The following is a 15,620-nucleotide window of genomic DNA, read 5'->3' as shown; positions in this document are numbered from 1 at the left end:
GAAAAGCTAGGACTCAAGAGTATTCATTAAGTCTTTCGATTCCGACTAAAGCTTCGAATTCCAGGTATGTAAGGCTTCAATGAGAGTATTTCTTCCACTCTCATGTCTAAATTATTTTGATTATATGATAAATTATATTTTTTTTCTTTAAACTCTACTCTAAGTTATGTGGGTGTTTATCCATGGGTTCTTCCACCCATGTAGTCCAAAAATTCTTTCAATTAAATCTCTTGATTTTAATTAATATTTTCTTATGGGAAATTCTTATTTTTACTTAATAGCATGAATCATGGTTAAACTAATGCTTATTGGTCTATTTTGATGCGACTTAATTTCATATGTATGAATTGATGGTTTGCAAGTAATTCCTCTATTTATCTATTTAAAGGTTCTTGAAATTCATGGTGGGTTGTTTAAAACATGATTTTTAATTAATGGAATTCAAAGTATTTATGTATATTTATTTACATACATATTTGCAAGTTGAAGTGATTTGAACCCACCTAGTTTTACTATGTTTTTAATAAAGTTTGACTTGAAAGCTTTGACTCCAAATAAATGTTTATGAAAGCAATATCTATGATCAAAAAGAGAGTCTTATGAAATGAAAGAATGATGAAATGATATGAATGATGTATTCTTTATGCAATAAGGACAATTCTTGCATATTTGAATTATCAAATGTTTTAATGAGCTATTCTACCGAATATGATGTTTGAATTCTCAAGTTATATGCTATGAATATTTTGAAGTATTAAACTATTCCGTAGGATTGACTTAGCACCGAATGAGGCATTGAGGTGGGATTCGGTAAGGGAATCCTAGTAGCAACCCCTTGTCTCATTAACTATGTGCCAACATAGGAGCCCTTGTAGGCTTAGGCTAATGGATCCATGAAAGCCCTTAAAGTTAAAGCTAAAGAAATGAATGAAATTGATGGAGTTCTACCTGGCAAGTAGTCTCCCCGGCCAACGTAGGGGGTTATGTTGGATTCCATGTAATATCTCGCATGGTTTTAAATGTCGGTTATGATTATTTTCCCACAAAATAAATATTTTAAAGGATATCCATAGATGGGCAACGTATACCGCACAACCAAAAATTCATAGATGGGCTATATTTGGCTCATGACCAAATACTAATTGTGACGGAGAATATTTATTATAATGTATCAGTCTGAGACATACAAGTACTGTTGCATGTAAGATAGCATGACCCCAAACAGTAATCAACAATTTTGTTTTCATAAGTAGATGTCTTGCTATCAATTGTAGGCGCGTAATAAATGACTCTGCAAGGCCATTTGAGTATGAACATGAGAAATAAGATGTTTAACTTTTATCCCAATTGATAAGCAATAATCATCAAAAGCTTGGGATGTAAATTCTCCAGTATTATCAAGGTGAATAGGTTTAATTAGATAATATAGAAATTACGTCCTTAATTTGATTATTTATGCTAATAACTTCGCAAATGCCAGGTTGTGAGATGATAAGAGACACACATGAGACCATCTTGATGATGCATCTATTAGGATCATAAAATATCTAAAAAATCTACTAGGTGGATGAATAGGTCCACATATATCCCCATGTATATGCTCTAAAAAGTCAGGAGATTCGATGCCAACCTTCAGGGTTGATGGTCTGACAATTAATTTGCCTTGATAACAAGCAGCACATGAAATTCATCAGTCGTAAAAATCTTCAAGTTCTTTAACAGATGTCCAGTTGAATTTTTAATAATTCATCTCATCATTATTGATCCAAGATGACCTATTCGATTATTCCATAGCAAAAATGTATTTAGATTTCTGATTTACGATCAAATGTGCTTTAATTGCACTAATTTCTGTATAATATAGGCCAGATGAGAAAGTTGATAATTTCTTTAGCATAAGGTTTGCCTCCTACTACTGAATCATAAGCATCTAGATTTTTTTATTAATATTAACGATGAGGTCTATTATCGCTTTTTGCATGTCCTCTAAAATTTAATGTAGGTGCAAATTCTCCCAATTTATGGCCTACCATATTATCCGTTTTTTAAAATATATTTCTGGCCTGAAATACTCTTGGTTATACCAAAGTATTCAAATTCATTTTCTTTAGTGTCTTAACATGATATCTATTTCTATGGATATCTTTAAAACTTAACAAGTTTCTTGGAGATTTAGAAAAGAACAGTGCATCTTCTATAACAATCTTTGTCCCCTTAGGTAGAAATATAGTAGCTCTTCCAGAGCCTTCAATCATTTTTGAATTACCAAAAATTATAGTAACATTTGTTTTTTTTATAAACAAGTAGAAAAAATATTTTTCGTCTTTAAAAATGACACGAGTCATTCCACTAATAATTAGACAAATATCTTCGTGATTGATTATTGATCCAAAAAAAATTTGAGGCATATCCTTATTTTTCTTTGAAAAGAAATAAAGTAAATATTATAATTAAAATATGGCTCATTATACAAATTTTATTTATTTACATGGATTAGAAAAATATAAATATATTATTTAGTACAGACAAATGAAAAGAAAATTATATAAATATTATCAGGCTTATTAATATTCATATTTTCTTTTGGAAAATTGAAGAAATTAGTTACATCCAGATGCATAGGCTCAATATTAATTTATCTCAGGATTATTTTCTGCTCTCTTCAAGGATGCCTGATATAGTTGAACCAAACGTTTTGATGACTGGCAGATCCGTGACCAGTGCTCATACCTCCACATCTATGACATATACTTTCTGAATTTTTGTCTGGTATAGCTTCTTTCTTTCACTCTTCTTTTTGTATTGCTAATCATTTTTCGGTGTCAGACGAACATCATGATTATAATTTTGTCTTTCACCACGATCATGAATGGGGTCATGACCTCTTTTTCGTTGGTTATAGTTTGCCTGATTTACTTCAAGGAGTGACAAAGAACCAATGGACCGACTATCATAATTTTTCATTAACAGTTCGTTATGTCGTTTAGTAATAAGAAGGTGAGAAAAAAATTAGAATATTTTTAAAACCCTTTTCGCGATATTGCTGCTGCAGGAGCATATTTGCAGCTGGAAATGTGGAGTGTGTTTTTTTAAATTTGTCTTGTTCAGTGATTTCTTTTCTACATAAATTTAACTGTGCTTTAATTCTAAACAAGACAGAATTATATTCAGTTATATTTTAAAATCCATTAATCTCAAATTGAACCAATCATGACGTGACTATGGAAGGATGATCAACTTCAGGTGGTCATATTTTTCTTTTAGATTCTTCCACAGTTTAAGGGGGTCTTTTAATGTGAGCTAGTGTAATTTTAACCCCTCGCCAAGATGGCGGTGGAGAAATATCATGGCTTTGGCACGGTCTTGACTAGATGACTTATTGTCATCTTTGATGATGTCTGCCAGATCCATCGATTCTAGGTGTATTTCGGCATCTAGTGCCCATGATAAGTGGCCTTTTCCAAATATATCAAGAGCAACAAATTCAAGTTTAGAGATATTAGACATATTAAGAAAATAAAATTCTTACCCTTTTGTTACCTGTTTAAAATAGATCAAGATAATGGAGTCTCTTGCTGATAACGTATTATAAAATAAATTAAATTAATAAATTAATAAAAAAGAGTGACAGTAAGAGAAAGAGAGAGTTGAGAGAATCTGTGTGTGCTCTTTCATTGCAGAAAATATGCCAATTTATAGCCAAATAGAAAGAAGAAATGGTGGGCAACTTGTCCCCTTTAAGTGAGCCTCATTACAAATGGAGTATCCACTATCATCTATATTATAATATAAATACCTAATTTTTACTATTATTTTAACTTTTTACCTTTTGAAAAAAATTCAAATAGTAGTTGACTACGTAATATTCTTCCTAAAAAAAATGCTCCTAATCGTAAAAATAAGTAGTGAAGATTGTAAATTTTACTATACATAGTATTAAAAATAATGTGAATATACATGGATGTTAAAAGTGATATATAAAAAGGATATAAAGGGATATTTTTGTCATTTTCTCTACTTTATCCCGGAATAAATTAACACGGGATTACTATTGTCACGACCCACTTTTCATCAGGTCATGATGGCACCTACTATAACCCTCTAGTAGTTAAGCCAACCCGTCAACCCAGAACTTCAAGTAATGTGTTTGAAGGCAAAAACTATATAAGAGCATTGAATTATAAAAGTAAACAGAATGAATAAGCGGAAGTAAACCAAAACATGTTTTAAACAACTAAAGATCCCTCCCAGAACCTGGAAGTCACAAGTACAGAGCTGCTATAAAATAAAAGACGAGTACAAGTCTCGAAAGTGGACCGGACATATATGTACAATAACTGGCTAGTCTCAAAAGGCAAAAGACGGGCCATCCATTTTGAAGGAGACAGAAGTGATCCAAAAACGCCAAGTTATCACCCTAGTCTCCGAATCTGACTGCAACAAGCTCGATCTATTCGTGAAAGTAGCTGGTGCTCGGTCCTGCATCACGAAAGTAGATGCAGAGTGTAGTATGAGTACCAAAACAACAGGTACCCAGTAGGCATCATAGGCCGACTGAGCAGAAAAGGTGAAAACAATATGAAAAAGAGGAATAAGCCTAAATAGGAATCAACATAAGCATCTAAAGTGAAAAGAATACTATCTACGAGAGCTACAGCTAACTATACCCAACTGGGCCCCCATAAGCCCAGTCGGGACACTCGTACGCAAGTTAAATAAAAACCCGAATGAACCCCCATAAGTTCGCCGAGTACACAGAATAGCTATAACTACCAAGGCTAGGAACCAAGAATCTGTGATGTCAGGAACCGAAGTACTGTATCACTTCCAAAACCCAGAATCTCCAAGAGTCAATCGATCTAGGGGTGACTTAGGGGTCGAGGCCGGGACTGGGACCCAGATGCTCGCCCGAATATTCAAAGTGGCCAAGGCCGAGACTGGATACCCGGATGCTTGCCATAATACATAAGTGCGGGACTGGGTACCCGGATGCTCGCCGTAATACATCGGTGCGGTCGAGGCCGGGACTATGTACCCGGATGCTCGCCGTAATACATCGGTATGATCGAGGCCAGGACTGGATACCCGGATGCTCGTCATACTAGCAAGTCGGCGGAGGCCGGGACTGAGTACCCGGATGCTCCCCGATAATTCAGAACGGAGGCCGGGACTGGGTACCCGGATGCTCATAGATAATCCAGAATAGAGGCCGGAACTGGGTACCCGGATGCTCATAGATAATCCAGAATAGAGGCCGGAACTGGGTACCCGGATGCTCATAGATAATTTATTCCATGGTTTCGAATATATCCTTTCCAACTAATCAACAACAGTACCGAGAATTTCCTCCCCAATATGTCAACTGATATGCCGCCAAAACTTGAACCGGAGCCGAAGCCAAACGATCATGAATTCTAGTATTGCCAACGCATCTCAAAAGTTAAGACTATATCGAGTTATGGGTGGGAGTGTTATTAAGAGCAAGGGTATCGCCTAGCTAAGGCCAACTACTAGGCACTAGCCCGCTACACCATTCTACAGGGATCTAAGTCCACCGGAGCGACGCCGGGCATATAAAGCAAGTTTACATCCTATACTAAGGCCAACATACTCCACAGTATCAACAACATGCTCATTCAACTCTCCTTATAATACTAACAAATAACGATAAGATACACATGCTTCTAAATACCTAAAAAAACCTAATAACAAGTCTAAAGCATGATTCTAACACCTATACTAAGGCCAACATACTCCACAGTATCAACAACATGCTCACTCAACTCTCCTTATAATATTAACAAATAACGATAAGATACACATGCTTCTAAATACCTGAAAAACCTGATAATAAGCCTAAAGCATGATTTCTAACACCTATACTAAGGCCAACATACTCCACAGTATCAACAACATGCTCATTCAATTCTCCTTATAATACTAACAAATAACGACAAGATACATCTACTTCTAAATACCCGAAAATCCCGATAACAAGCCTAAAACATGATTTCTAACACCTGAGATATACAATTAAACTACCCAACCAAAATCCCAACTATTTCAACATGCTTTCACACATTCCAACTCAATCTAAAGAAAGGTAAACCGTAGCCTACCTGTAGGCCAAACACACGGGCTCCAAATCACTGTGCTGTAGTTTTTCCCTTTCGAACGGCCTCGGAACGCTGCCAAGCTGTCAAAAATAGAACCACAACGTTGATACGGTCGTTTAGACACTAATTTCATAATTTTTGGAGATTGACCAATTTTTGGGTCGAAAACGGGAATTGTGGGGCCCACATACGAAATTCCGGATTTGACCCCTAAAACAGGTTCTAAACGTCACCCCAAGCTCACAAATCAGATTTATAACACAATTCGGGGTGGGAAATTACGCAAGATGATCAAACAACCAAAACTCATAAATTCGGACTAAAGGACTAAAAATGGCAGCATCAAAATCAGTAAATTCTGGAAATACGAGACTCTTTCAACCCAAACAAATTGTACTATGATGATCCTTGCGAAAAACCCCACAATTTAGCCTCAAGAATCACTCAAAACGGAGTTATATTGACCAAGATACACTCTTTCAAAATTCAATAAAATTTCATTCCGAAAATCACTAAATCTGCAGCTAAAAATCAATTTATTACCTCGAACGACATGCCAAAAACAGATTCTGAAACTTCCAAGATGTTCTCCTTAAATTTCCACGCAAGATAGCCTCTGGAATCACCCAAATCGGATTTATATTGGTCAAGAAATAACTTGTCAAAGTTCTTCAAAAATCCATTCCGAAAATGGATACTGCTGCAAATAAAATCACGATTTTTACCTGAATCGAATGCTCCAAATCAGTTTTCAATCTCTCCAATGCGTTCTCCACGAAAAACCTCACAATTTTGCCTTTTGAATCACCCAATTTGGAGCTCTAGAACTCAAGAAATGAGGGTTCAAAGTTGAGGAGAAAAATCTGAAAATCTGGTGCAAAATCTGCACTATTGCACCAGATTTTTCTGGTTTTTCATTATTTAAAGTCTCCGAATGGACCCTCGGAATTCGTTCGGAATCCGATAAAAATAAACCAGATATGCTACCCTACTAAATTCGATATTTCGGACTCAATGGCGCATTCAGAATTCTCATACGAGGTTATTATAATAAAAAGTGGGCCCCACATCCAAGAGTCATTTTAAGTCATATTTCACAACGGGCCTCGATATTAGTTCGGAAGCCTCAAAAAGCGAACGAAGGGTCGTTCTAGACCAAAATCAACATTTCGGAACTAACCGCGCTGTCAGAATTTTTATTCGAGCGCATTTTCCAAAAATGTTGACCAAAGTCAACTATAGGCTAAGTTTCAAAGTCAAAAGCACCAAATAGCCCCAAATTCGTATCGATTGACTCGATAGTCATTCCAACAGTGCTACTAGCCTAATTTGGTCATTCCGGAGCTGATGGAACCATCAAAATTTGAATTCGAGATTTCGTTGGCCCAAAACTCAAAAAGTCGCAACTAAACTAACTTAGGCCTTTAAAATACCAAAATGGACTCGGGACCTCTAAAAATTCAACCAATACTTCTTCTAGACCAAAAACCATCTCTTGAATCCAACGGAGTTGTCGGAATTCCATTCCGAGCATCGGAACTCCAAAAGTTGACCAAAGTCAAACCTTGGCTTAAAGTTCCTCAAATTCTCAACTCAAGGCCTCAAATCTTCGTTACAGCTCCAAAACTGATTCCGTAAAGTCTCCTAAGCCTATTTCAACATTTCGGAGCTGCTGGAATCGACAGAATTTCATTCTGAGACTCGTAGCTTCAATTGACCCCAAATACCACTTTTTTAACATTTAAAGCTTATGAAACTCATAATTTTCAAGGACTTAACTTTTCATAGGATTTTCTAAAAATCAACACCCGGTAACAATTAGAAATAACTCGGGGCATCTAAAGGGAGGGGTAAAATGGTCATTTTACAAAAATTCCAAAAATGACCTTGAGGGTCATTACAATATCCACTACTAAAAGAACTTTCGTCCGCGAAAGTAAAAGTACAATCACTCTCTAGAGGCACGAAAGGACGAGGGTTTTGGACCTGCATGCTTTGCCTAAATTTTAGACACCCTCTCGAGTTGAACAACGCCATCACAGAACTTAGGCTGAGAAGAAAATCCTCAATTTCACTTCCAACTCCAAAAACTCCTTCAGTCCTTTCTTGGGCTCCAACTCTCACTCGTTTAGCCCGAACTTGACTCAAAACACTGGATTTCAATTGAGGACGACCAAAATAAACCAAAACCACCGAATTGAGTAATACACGACCATGGCAGATACAACTCACTCAAAATTTCAAGTATTTGTCTTTTGTTTTCAAATCCTTTTCTCCAAGCCACTAAGGGCGTTCTACCAATCCTTACCTATCTCGAAAACCTTCAACGCAATTCGAAAATTGCCTATCGAACCATACAATACCTACCTCTAAGGAGTTACATACGCTACCTGAACATATGAGGATGAAAACAATCAAAACAAGGACACCCCGCGCAAAGCCCCAAATCCCAACCTCAACTTGAAAAACCAGAACTCAAAATGAAACTGATGTTTTGGAACTGAACACTCCTTAAGCTTCTGAAAACTTGACTCACACTCCTTGGACCAAACAAAGGGAACATCCTAGTGAGTCAAATGGATCAATGATGTTGCAATGGTGGAGAAACCCTCGATGAATCATCGATAATACCCAGCCAATCCAACAAAGCTCTGAATCTCTGTAACAGATGTGGGCCTAGCCCAACCACGAATAACCTTAATCCTCGTCGGATCCACCCTGATACCCTCTCTGGACACCACGTGTCCTAGCAAATGCCACAGACTCCAACCAAAACTCGCACTTTGAGAATTTAGCATAAAGTTGCTGGTCTCTCAAGGTCTGGAGCACAACCCTCAAATGTTGCACGTGCTCCTCTCTACTCCGTGAGTATACTAGTATATCATCGATGAGTACAATCATAAAAGAGTCAATATAAGGACTGAATACTCGAGTCATAAGGTCCATAAAAGTTGTTAGGGCATTAGTAAGTCCAAAAGACATCACAAGGAAATCGTAGTGGCCATAGCGAGTCCAAAACGCAGTATTAGGAATGTCGGTTGCTCTAATCTACAACTAGTGATAGCCGAACCTAAAGTCAATCTTAAAAAAATACAATCACAACCTGAAGCTGGTCGAACAGATTATTGATACGAGGCATGGGGTAATGAATTTTTTTGTCACCTTGTTCAGCTGCTTGTAATCAACACACACCCGCATAATCCCATCTTTCTTCTTAACAAACAAGATGGGTGTACCCACGGCGACACACTCGGGCAAATAAAGCCTTTACCTAGAAGATCCTCAAGCTGTACACTGAGCTCCTTCAGCTCTGTGGGAGCTATACGGTAAGGTGGTATAGAAATAGGCTTCGTTCCCGGCTCCAAATCTATGGCAAAGTCAATATCTCTATCTGGGGGTAGACCAGGTAGGTCAGTAGGGAAGACATCAGTATACTCCCTAACCACAGGAACTAAATCAATAGTAAGGGCCTCACTAGACACATCACGGACATAAGCTAAGTACGCTAAGCACCCGAATGCAACTAGCCATTGGGCCCGCATAAAGGATATGATCCCAGTTGGTGAGCGACTATAAACACCCTACCACAAGACCGGGGGAATACCAGGCATGGATAATGTAACGGTCTTGGCATAACAGTCCAAAACCGCATGATGAGGGGATAGCCAATCCATGCCCAGAATAACATCGAAGTCCAGCATATCAAGTAAAATAAGATATGCCCGAGTCTCATGCCCCTTAATAGTCACCACACAGGATCTACAAACCTGATCCACTACTAAAGAATCCCCTACCAGGGTCAAAACATGTAACGGGACCTCAAGTGACTCATAAGAAATACCCAAACGTGGAGCAAAATATATAGACACATAGGAATACGTGGAACCTGGATCAAATAAAACTGAAGCAGTCTGCTGACAAATAAGGATAGTACCTATGATAACATCATCTGATGCCTCAGCCTCTGCCCTCGCCTGAGCAGCATAGAAGTGGCCCTGTCGGCCTCCCCCACGAACATTCGCCCTACCACCTGACCACCTCCCTGGGAACCTCCCTGAATACCCTGCTGACCATCGCCACGGCCGTGACCCGGATCTATACCTCCTGGTGGAGGTAGTGCTACTACCAACGGTCTAGCCCAACCGGGACACTCCCTATCCCAGTGCTCCAGTGAGCCACAATCGAAACATCCTGAAGCTGAGGGACTCGTGATAACTCGTTCACGGTAGGAAGAAAGCGGACCTGATCCCCTCGAGCTTTGCCCTGCGATGGAACCCCCCGAACGGAGTTGACTACCCTCAACTGCTGGCAGGGCAGCCTGAATCGGCCGGCTGGACTGATCCTGCTGGTACCTATCCTGCTGGAATCTCTAGCGGGGCCTGTCATAACTATTATGGCCCTTATATTGGGATCCATTGTAGCTATCATGATGCCTGGGTCTCTTATCGCTTTCCCCTTGGGCCTGACGATGAATAATATCAATCTTGCGGGCATGATCCACCACATCCAGAAAAGAGCAGCCCACAGAAACCAAGTGCTCAGTCCCCACACTCAGGTAAGGTCTCAATCCCAGCAGAAAAACATTATACCCGCTCCTCCTCAGCGGGTAGAATCATAGTGGCATGTTGGGAAAGCTGATGAAATTTGGCCTCGTACTCCGTAATTATCATGTGACCCTTCTCCAACCGATTAAACTGATTCGGGAGTCGGTCTCTAACACTCCTAGGGATGTATAGAGCCAGGAAAGCCTCTGAGAACTGGGCCCATGTCAATAGTGGTGACCCAGCTAGCCTGGACTGCAAATAAGAGCGCCACCACTGTCTAGCTTCCCTTCTGAACTGGTGAGCAGTGAAGTCGGCGCCTCTGGACTCCACAAGACCTAAGGAATGGAGTTGCTCCTGACAGGTAGTCAAGAACGCTCCAGAAAATGTCGGGGGTGACAGTCTTCTAAATACCCCTAACATCTTCTGATCCTGTAATGACATCACACCCTCCAAAACTGTTGGCGGGGGTGCAACAACTGGTGGAGGCGGCTGAACCTCAGGTGTTGGCTAGATGGACGGATCCCGCAGTGCTGGTATGCATGTTACTGGGGTCGGGGCCTGTGGTACAACCCCTATAGCTGTGAGGAGCTGCACAATCGCTGCCTACAGTGCTGGGGTCATAACTGGTGCAGCTGGGGGCTGAGCTGGTGGTGGTGGTCCCTCTGGCTGAGTAGGAATAAGAGCGTCCTGATGCTCCTCTACTAGCTTCGGCTCTATCTTCGGGTCGGAAGCTAGTGCTGCTCCCCTACCTACTCTATGGGGCTGGCCTCAAGGCCTACCCAGAACTGGTGGGTCATCATCTCCAATAGTACCGCGCGTACGAACCATTCCGATGAAAGAGCGAAACAAATGAGATTTCAGGAAACCAATAAGACACAAGAATGCACGAAATGAAGCAACATAGAGATCGTTCCTAATGACATCCTGTAGCCTCTCGAAGATAAGTTACGGACGTCTCCGCACCCATCCGCGAGACTCTACTAGACGTTAGCTCTGTACAAGTGAGACCAACGAACCTGGGGCTCTGATACCAACTTGTCACGACCCACTTTTCATCAGGTCATGATGGCACCTACTATAACCCTCTAGTAGTTAAGCCAACCCGTCAACCCAGAACTTCAAGTAATGTGTTTGAAGGCAAAAACTATATAAGAGCATTGAATTATAAAAGTAAACAGAATGAATAAGCGGAAGTAAACCAAAACATGTTTTAAACAACTAAAGATCCCTCCCAGAACCTGGAAGTCACAAGTACAGAGCTGCTATAAAATAAAAGACGAGTACAAGTCTCGAAAGTGGACCGGACATATATGTACAATAACTGGCTAGTCTCAAAAGGCAAAAGACGGGCCATCCATTTTGAAGGAGACAGAAGTGATCCAAAAACACCAAGTTATCACCCTAGTCTCCGAATCTGACTGCAACAAGCTCGATCTATTCGTGACAGTAGCTGGTGCTCGGTCCTGCATCACGAAAGTAGATGCAGAGTGTAGTATGAGTACCAAAACAACAGGTACCCAGTAGGCATCATAGGCCGACTGAGCAGAAAAGGTGAAAACAATATGAAAAAGAGGAATAAGCCTAAATAGGAATCAACATAAGCATCTAAAGTGAAAAGAATACTATCTACGAGAGCTACAGCTAACTATACCCAACTGGGCCCCCATAAGCCCAGTCGGGACACTCGTACGCAAGTTAAATAAAAACCCGAATGAACCCCCATAAGTTCGCCGAGTACACAGAATAGCTATAACTACCAAGGCTAGGAACCAAGAATCTGTGATGTCAGGAACCGAAGTACTGTATCACTTCCAAAACCCAGAATCTCCAAGAGTCAATCGATCTAGGGGTGACTTAGGGGTCGAGGCCGGGACTGGGACCCAGATGCTCGCCCGAATATTCAAAGTGGCCAAGGCCGAGACTGGATACCCGGATGCTTGCCATAATACATAAGTGCGGGACTGGGTACCCGGATGCTCGCCGTAATACATCGGTGCGGTCGAGGCCGGGACTGTGTACCCGGATGCTCGCCGTAATACATCGGTATGATCGAGGCCAGGACTGGATACCCGGATGCTCGTCATACTAGCAAGTCGGCGGAGGCCGGGACTGAGTACCCGGATGCTCCCCGATAATTCAGAACGGAGGCCGGGACTGGGTACCCGGATGCTCATAGATAATCCAGAATAGAGGCCGGAACTGGGTACCCGGATGCTCATAGATAATTTATTCCATGGTTTCGAATATATCCTTTCCAACTAATCAACAACAGTACCGAGAATTTCCTCCCCAATGTGTCAACTGATATGCCGCCAAAACTTGAACCGGAGCCGAAGCCAAACGATCATGAATTCTAGTATTGCCAACGCATCTCAAAAGTTAAGACTATATCGAGTTATGGGTGGGAGTGTTATTAAGAGCAAGGGTATCGCCTAGCTAAGGCCAACTACTAGGCACTAGCCCGCTACACCATTCTACAGGGATCTAAGTCCACCGGAGCGACGCCGGGCATATAAAGCAAGTTTACATCCTATACTAAGGCCAACATACTCCACAGTATCAACAACATGCTCATTCAACTCTCCTTATAATACTAACAAATAACGATAAGATACACATGCTTCTAAATACCTAAAAAAACCTAATAACAAGTCTAAAGCATGATTCTAACACCTATACTAAGGCCAACATACTCCACAGTATCAACAACATGCTCACTCAACTCTCCTTATAATATTAACAAATAACGATAAGATACACATGCTTCTAAATACCTGAAAAACCTGATAATAAGCCTAAAGCATGATTTCTAACACCTATACTAAGGCCAACATACTCCACAGTATCAACAACATGCTCATTCAATTCTCCTTATAATACTAACAAATAACGACAAGATACATCTACTTCTAAATACCCGAAAATCCCGATAACAAGCCTAAAACATGATTTCTAACACCTGAGATATACAATTAAACTACCCAACCAAAATCCCAACTATTTCAACATGCTTTCACACATTCCAACTCAATCTAAAGAAAGGTAAACCGTAGCCTACCTGTAGGCCAAACACACGGGCTCCAAATCACTGTGCTGTAGTTTTTCCCTTTCGAACGGCCTCGGAACGCTGCCAAGCTGTCAAAAATAGAACCACAACGTTGATACGGTCGTTTAGACACTAATTTCATAATTTTTGGAGATGGACCAATTTTTGGGTCGAAAACGGGAATTGTGGGGCCCACATACGAAATTCCGGATTTGACCCCTAAAACAGGTTCTAAACGTCACCCCAAGCTCACAAATCAGATTTATAACACAATTCGGGGTGGGAAATTACGCAAGATGATCAAACAACCAAAACTCATAAATTCGGACTAAAGGACTAAAAATGGCAGCATCAAAATCAGTAAATTCTGGAAATACGAGACTCTTTCAACCCAAACAAATTGTACTATGATGATCCTTGCGAAAAACCCCACAATTTAGCCTCAAGAATCACTCAAAACGGAGTTATATTGACCAAGATACACTCTTTCAAAATTCAATAAAATTTCATTCCGAAAATCACTAAATCTGCAGCTAAAAATCAATTTATTACCTCGAACGACATGCCAAAAACAGATTCTGAAACTTCCAAGATGTTCTCCTTAAATTTCCACGCAAGATAGCCTCTGGAATCACCCAAATCGGATTTATATTGGTCAAGAAATAACTTGTCAAAGTTCTTCAAAAATCCATTCCGAAAATGGATACTGCTGCAAATAAAATCACGATTTTTACCTGAATCGAATGCTCCAAATCAGTTTTCAATCTCTCCAATGCGTTCTCCACGAAAAACCTCACAATTTTGCCTTTTGAATCACCCAATTTGGAGCTCTAGAACTCAAGAAATGAGGGTTCAAAGTTGAGGAGAAAAATCTGAAAATCTGGTGCAAAATCTGCACTATTGCACCAGATTTTTCTGGTTTTTCATTATTTAAAGTCTCCGAATGGACCCTCGGAATTCGTTCGGAATCCGATAAAAATAAACCAGATATGCTACCCTACTAAATTCGATATTTCGGACTCAATGGCGCATTCAGAATTCTCATACGAGGTTATTATAATAAAAAGTGGGCCCCACATCCAAGAGTCATTTTAAGTCATATTTCACAACGGGCCTCGATATTAGTTCGGAAGCCTCAAAAAGCGAACGAAGGGTCGTTCTAGACCAAAATCAACATTTCGGAACTAACCGCGCTGTCAGAATTTTTATTCGAGCGCATTTTCCAAAAATGTTGACCAAAGTCAACTATAGGCTAAGTTTCAAAGTCAAAAGCACCAAATAGCCCCAAATTCGTATCGATTGACTCGATAGTCATTCCAACAGTGCTACTAGCCTAATTTGGTCATTCCGGAGCTGATGGAACCATCAAAATTTGAATTCGAGATTTCGTTGGCCCAAAACTCAAAAAGTCGCAACTAAACTAACTTAGGCCTTTAAAATACCAAAATGGACTCGGGACCTCTAAAAATTCAACCAATACTTCTTCTAGACCAAAAACCATCTCTTGAATCCAACGGAGTTGTCGGAATTCCATTCCGAGCATCGGAACTCCAAAAGTTGACCAAAGTCAAACCTTGGCTTAAAGTTCCTCAAATTCTCAACTCAAGGCCTCAAATCTTCGTTACAGCTCCAAAACTGATTCCGTAAAGTCTCCTAAGCCTATTTCAACATTTCGGAGCTGCTGGAATCGACAGAATTTCATTCTGAGACTCGTAGCTTCAATTGACCCCAAATACCACTTTTTTAACATTTAAAGCTTATGAAACTCATAATTTTCAAGGACTTAACTTTTCATAGGATTTTCTAAAAATCAACACCCGGTAACAATTAGAAATAACTCGGGGCATCTAAAGGGAGGGGTAAAATGGTCATTTTACAAAAATTCCAAAAATGACCTTGAGGGTCATTACAACT

The 15,620-nt window shown here is 40.0% G+C and overlaps 2 long non-coding RNA genes across 2 annotated transcripts; both read right to left on the bottom strand.

Moving 5' to 3' along the window:
• Positions 1–6,162: 6,162 nt before the first annotated feature.
• LOC129888343 (uncharacterized) lies at positions 6,163–7,769 on the bottom strand. The gene is made up of 3 exons (XR_008766635.1): positions 6,842–7,769; positions 6,660–6,732; positions 6,163–6,196 (listed from the first exon to the last, which is right to left on the bottom strand). It is a non-coding gene; the product is annotated as an uncharacterized LOC129888343 (long non-coding RNA).
• A 5,992-nt stretch (positions 7,770–13,761) lies between these two features.
• LOC129888336 (uncharacterized) lies at positions 13,762–15,368 on the bottom strand. Its single transcript, XR_008766632.1, has 3 exons — positions 14,441–15,368; positions 14,259–14,331; positions 13,762–13,795 (listed from the first exon to the last, which is right to left on the bottom strand). It is a non-coding gene; the product is annotated as an uncharacterized LOC129888336 (long non-coding RNA).
• Positions 15,369–15,620: the final 252 nt, after the last annotated feature.

The sequence above is a fragment of the Solanum dulcamara genome, chromosome 1, assembly GCF_947179165.1.
Source record: "Solanum dulcamara chromosome 1, daSolDulc1.2, whole genome shotgun sequence".
NCBI classification, from domain to species: Eukaryota; Viridiplantae; Streptophyta; class Magnoliopsida; order Solanales; family Solanaceae; genus Solanum; species Solanum dulcamara.
This window is presented reverse-complemented; position numbering and strand designations above follow the sequence as displayed.